Below are 6,403 nucleotides of genomic sequence, written 5' to 3'. Positions count from 1 at the left end.
ACACGCTCACACACCCAGTGACTTTTCATCACAGTCAAAATTGCTAGAAGACATCCTTATAAACTGCAGAGAAGCAGCCGGCTCCCATACACGGATGCTTCAGATACTTCCCCTGTGCATTTCTCTCAGACTCTCTGCAACCCTGCGGAAACCGTCAAATCCAGGCGCTCTGAGTGTGCTTACATCGGACCACCACCCTGATCCATTTCCTTCTCAGGGCTTCCTGGCTCCGCCAGCTGTTGAAATAGCACTACGTGCCTCTATGCGTGTGCATGTGTGTATAGCTCAACCTTTTTATATCTTAACTGTGTGAAAAGTCACTGATTACTACTCTCAGATCAAATCCTGGACTTACTTTTCTCCTGGTGACAGAAGTGAGCCTCCCCAGTCTCCCCTGGCCCTGCTTTCCAGGGACTCCCACCAGCTCCCAGGGTTCTTGCCAGCACCAGCACCAGCACCACTGGCTGAAAACGAAAACTGAAAAAGGAGACTGGAGTGTGAGGTAGATTTTGCTTTTTAAAATCTCTTTTATTGAAGTTTTTGTCTGGCATCTGCAGAACATTTGGGCTTCTCGAGTGATTTCAGTTTTGAACACAAGCTTTCGATTGAAATGCTTTTGCCTAATTCCAATTTTCCCACAGGAAACTCAGTATTGTTTATGCTGTGCACAATCTATCAGGCTTTCCGTGATCACTTTCATTTTCCTAGGTTCAGCTGGACTTTTCTGAAGCATGTCAGGACTGGGGGTCTGGACTTCATTAGAGTGAAGAAAAATGGAAGAAATATTCTTTTCTCGGGGTGCCTGGGTGGCTCAGTCGTTGAGGGTCTGCCTTCCGCTCAGGTCAAGATCTCAGAGTCTTGGGATAGAGCCTCACATCATGGGGCTCCATGCTCTGGGGGGAGCGTGCTTCTCCCTCTCCTGCTTATGTTCCCTCTCTTGATTGTCTCTCTCGGTCAAATAAACAAATAAAATCTTTTAAAAGATATTCTTTTCTCTGGGGCGCCTGGGTGGCTCAGTGGGTTAAGCCGCTGCCTTCGGCTCAGGTCATGATCTCAGGGTCCTGGGATCGAGTCTCACATCGGGCTCTCTGCTTGGCAGGGAGCCTGCTTCCTTCTCTCTCTCTCTCTGCCTGCCTCTCCATCTACTTGTGATTTCTCTCTGTCAAATAAATAAATAAAATCTTTAAAAAAAAAAAAAAGATATTCTTTTCTCATTAAAAGTACCATTCAGTTTTATTTTTTTACTTATTTTTATTTTTAAAAATTTTTAAAGATTTTGTTTATTTATTTGAGAGACAGGGAGAGAAAGGGAAAGAGAGAGATAGAAGGCGTGCATAAGCAGGGCTGGGGCAGAGGGAGAGACAGACTCCCCACTGACCAGGGAGCTAGACAGGGGCCTAGATTTCAGGACTCTGGGTTCATGACCTGAGCCGAAGGCAGACACTTAACTGCCTGAGCCACCCAGGTATCCCAACCATTTGGTTTTAATGCCAGGTATCTCCTTTAGTTTTTCCTGAGAGGTGTTTTCATTTCTCTCTCTTTCTTTCTTTCTTTCTTTCTTCTTCTTTTTTTTTTTAGCCATTGATCTTTTTAGAAGCCAATTCTAGACATTATAATTTTCAGACTATCACTCAACTAGGAAGACCTGTGGTGTCATGTATAATATCATATATAATCACATAAAACTGTCAGTTTGGGGTAGGATTCAAAAGGTATATATAAACTAATATTTATAATTTTAAGTGTCCCTCATAAACCATCTTGCAAGGTTTCTGGCTCAGTGACATTAGTTAAGTTATGTTTTCCAGGCTTACCCATCTGCATCTGTCTCCCCATGTAATTCTGAACTCCTCATCCATGGATCAGGACAAGTGCACATCAGGACTACTGCTCCTAGATTCCTGAATCCGTTACACCCACTTCTCAGATGTGACTAGGATGTATTCAGAATCAGCTGCCTTATTTTCATCTTGTTACTCATATCCATGCTTCTCTGACAACATTTTTGCAGCATGAAAAGCTTGAGGTTTTTGTTCAAGGAAGTTTGCTTGGTGTCAAAGTAAAATTTCCTTACAAACTGTGAACACCCTAATTTGTTAAGAGAAAATCACAGACACTTTGACTCTGGCGCAATCCCACCCATGGTAGATTTGCCCTATGACCAAGTGGCTCAGAGCTGGGAAACTCATCTATTTCTTGTTGCCACACACTTGTGTGCCTTTGAGCAGACTCTGAACTTGTTCCTTAATCTTATCCACAAGATGAAAGTAAGACTTATCATCAGAGTGGGTAGCCCAGTCAATACAATTTATTTTCTAGAAGACATTAATTCATTTTGATAAATCATTTATATATACCCTACATTGTTAAAGAGTAGATGAAAACTGGTTTATTAAGTCATGCTTTCCACTTTTCTTGAGCATGGCAATTACTTGGGGACTTTGTTAAAATATAAATTCTGATTCTAGATTGGGGCCTGAGATGTTGCTAACAAGCTCTCAAGTAATTCCAATAGTACATGGTGCTTGTACATGAACTGTATTTGAATAGCAATTGTGAACTGATTATATAAATATAAAGCAATAGTATAAATAAATCAAAATTAATAAAGAAATGAAAAAGGATGAGTGAAGACACGAATGAACCCAGGAATGATATTATAAATGTATAAAATAACATTAACCACCCACTAAGTAGGGAACAAATCTGTTAACATGATTTGTAGCAGACAATATAAAAATGGGAACTGTGCGCTCTGTATTTATTTGCTTTCCCCTAATAATCTGTATGTAGAGTAAGAGCTGTTTAGTGCAATTATATCACTACTGAATTTTCTATTTTGGAGCCAAAGAAGAGAAAGAGAGCCTCATGCATTTTCCTCAATTAATTCAAAATATAAAAGCATTCAAATGATATTTGGGATCACTATTTATGTTTATATAATCTGAGAAGAAACAGTTAAAAAGTTAGTAGAACAAAATGTTTCAAGGAGAACTGTTTCACTTATTGTGTGTAACTCAATCTAATATCCAAATATACTATGCTGACTTCTGCTGTCCCTCATCCATCCTTCTATCATCTATCTATCTATCTATCTATCTATCTATCTATCTATCTCTCCAGGCTGGGAGGTAACACTGTCCCCAAGATCAGTGGGATATGCATGTTCAGTCGTTCACTCATTCAGTTCATTCAACATCTACTTTATTTGAAGTACAGAGCTTACAGACTCCATTTCACTTCTTTCCACCTCCTGCTTCTGCTGGGTTCCTGACCAACCACATTATTTGTTTCCTTCCTGAGCCTGCTGAAATATTCCATAGTAACTCATGCTGGAGAATTTCTTTTACTAGACTCTGCCCTTGTGCTAGCAAGGGACTGCTAAGGCAACGAGACGTTCACCGCAAAACAGAAGATAATTAAGAAGCATACAGAAGGCAAACACTTAATATGGAATATTTAATGCCCTGGCCACTCTGTTTTCATCAGCATCTCACTTCAGAAATTTGCCTGCTCTAAATTTATGTGTATCGTCCTGCGCAGAGGCTTTGTTATTCCATCAGTGGGTTCTTCTTCAAGCCTCTGAAGGACCCAGCTCCTTTACTTTATGAGGAGTAAAAAGATGCAAAATTTGAACTATTTTTCCTGTTTTTCTAGCATGAGATGCATTATGTTTAAGGAAACCCATGGTTTGGGGCATCTGGGTGGCTCAGTGGGTTAAGCCTCAGCCTTCGGCTCAGGTCATGATCCCAGCGTCCTGGGATCGAGTCCCACATCGGGCTCCTTGCTCTGCAGGGAGCCTGCTTCTCCCTCTGACTCTGCCTTCCACTCTGTCTGCCTGTGCTCGCTCTCGCTCGCTTTCTCTGACAAATAAATAAAATCTTAAAAAAAAAAAAAAAAAAGAAAAGAAAATATTTATGTGATAAAACTTCTGGGTGGCAATCTTTGAAGTCCAGTTATACTTATTTTACTAGCAGTAATAAGAGTTCATCTAAGACATTATATAATTCTAATTGTTATTAACTCAAACTTTATTCATATGTAGTATATATTATGTATTATTTTTTACTGACAGATTCTCAGAAATAAATGGAACAGTAGATTATGAAGAATGCTTTAACTTCTACATTTTACATTTCTTCTGTTTCTAGGATGTTCACAATCTATGTGTGTTGAGAGGAGGGTTGTAAAATGAGAAATAATAGTAAAAGCAAAGTTTCAATTACAAAGTTCAGTAGAGATGAAGTGGAAAAAATAAACAATGAGTCATTCTCCTTGATGGTCAATTTTATGTGTCAACTTTATTGGACCACAGGGAGCCCAGGTATTTGGCCAAACATTATTCTAGGTCTGTGAGGGTATTTCTGGAAGAGAGTAACATTTAAATTGGCAGACTGAATAAAGCAAATTGCCCTTTCTAATGCGAATGGGCTTTAGGCAATCAGTTGAAAGCCTGAATAGAATAAAAAGGCTGACCTTCCTGGGAATGGGGGAGAATTCATCTTGTCTGACTTTGAGCTGAGACATCAGCTTTTTTCTGCTTTCACACTCAAACTGAAGCATTGGTTGTTCTTGGATCTTAAACTTGCTGGCTTTCAGATTAGAACTAAACCATTGGCAATCCTGGGTTTCCAGTTTGCCATCTACACATCTGGGGAATTTTCAGCCTTCATAATTACATGAGCCAATTCTTTATAATAAATTTTCTCTCTTTCTCTCTCTCTCCATATACATACATATGTATACAGATATGCATGTATATACATAATATGTAATATTGTTTCTGTTTCTCTAGAGAATAGAGAATAATAATATAGCTTCCTCCCATGACTCAAAAATTTTGGAAGGCTTAGCAATGAGATTCTAATTCAGAGTCAGTATTATTAGTATGATTATGATTAGAATAATTGTTAAAGAGTTTGCAAAGCAATTTTTGTTATATATATATGTGTACATTATATAATATATATTATTATATATATGTATGTACATTATATGTGTGTATGTGTGTATAAAGGAATTTATTATACCTTTATTATACCTGGTTTATGTGGTTGAAGATCCAACAGGATAGATTGGCAAGTTGGGGATCCTGCATGGCTGATGATTTAGTTCCAGTCTGAGACTGAAGGCCTAAGAACCAAGAGATCTGATGTTTTAGTTTGAAAGCTGTCAGGTACAAGACTTAGGAAAAGTCAGTGCTTTAGTTCCATTGTGAAGACAGGAAATAGGCTGATGTCACAATTCAAAGGTCATCAGGAAAGAAGCATTCTCTTTTATTTGGGGGAGAGTCAGCTTTTTCTATTCAGGCCTTCAACTTTAAGGAGGGCAATCTGATTTACTCAATATACCAATTTGAATATTAATGTCTTCCAAAAACACCCTCACAGAAATACTCAGAATAATACCTAAGCAAATGTATCTGGGCATCTCATGGTGCAGTGAAATTGATCCATAAAATTTACCATCATAGTTTCTAAGCAAGATCGAATAACAGGAACTAGATTCACCTTTTGCATGAAGCAACCAAATGAAAGATAGTGGATAGGAAACAAACAAACAAACAAAAATTGAGCCATATGATTTCCCCAGATTACTGCCTTGAACGAATTCCCAGGCCACACTTCAAGGAGACAAGACAAGACATCCAATAAAAAATAATCAGGCATGCAAAGAGCAGGGGGAAAAAATGTATTCAATTGAGAAAGCAACCTAGAACTAACACCATGGTGGAATTAGCAAGTAAAGGCCTTAAGAGAGCAATTATAACTGTATTCAATATGCATGAAAAGTTGAGAACAAAAATATAATCATTTCCAAAATGATAATCCTGAGGGGAAACAAGGTCTAAGGTAAACACGCAGTAGGTGGGGTTAACATCACATTACACATTGCAGAAGAATAGGTTAGTAGTGAACATGAAGACACAATGATAGATGTTATTCAAAATGAAACACAAAGAGAGAAAAGGATTTTTTGAAGACATGACTTTAAAGCCACAATTCCAAGAAGCTCAGTAAATCTGAAACATGCACACACACACACACACACCCCTTGTGAAAATGACCACACTAATGCAGATGATAATTCTTTTGGCAAAACCAGTGATCTTAGTCATGGGAATATAAGGCCAGCATAGGGAATGTAGTCAGTGGTATTATAATAATATAATAATGTACAACATATTATAATAATGTTGTACACTAACAGATAGCAGCACCTGTGGGGAGCAGAGCTAAGTGTAGAGAAGTTGAATCACTATGTTGTACACCTATGTTGAAATAATGTAACATTGTGTGTCAACTACACTCAAATATAAAAGAAAAAGAAAAAGAAAATCTTAGAAGCAGGGAAAACAAATGTGTTATATGATGAAGTTCTAGAATATAGATGAGGTTTGGTG

The 6,403-nt window shown here is 38.2% G+C and overlaps 1 protein-coding gene across 1 annotated transcript in view; it reads left to right on the top strand.

The window, feature by feature from the left end:
• Nucleotides 1-203: 203 nt before the first annotated feature.
• Nucleotides 204-6,403, top strand: part of SULT1B1 (sulfotransferase family 1B member 1) — a 29,323-nt gene continuing 23,123 nt past the window's right edge. Inside the window, exon 1 of the mRNA XM_059396652.1 lies at nucleotides 204-502. The gene's annotated coding sequence lies outside the window, so the exon portion shown is untranslated. The remainder of the gene's footprint in view (nucleotides 503-6,403) is intronic.

The sequence above is a fragment of the Mustela nigripes genome, chromosome 1, assembly GCF_022355385.1.
Source record: "Mustela nigripes isolate SB6536 chromosome 1, MUSNIG.SB6536, whole genome shotgun sequence".
Taxonomy (NCBI): Eukaryota; Metazoa; Chordata; class Mammalia; order Carnivora; family Mustelidae; genus Mustela; species Mustela nigripes.
The sequence above is the reverse complement of the archived record's forward strand: the minus strand, read 5'-3'. Positions and strand labels throughout refer to the sequence as shown.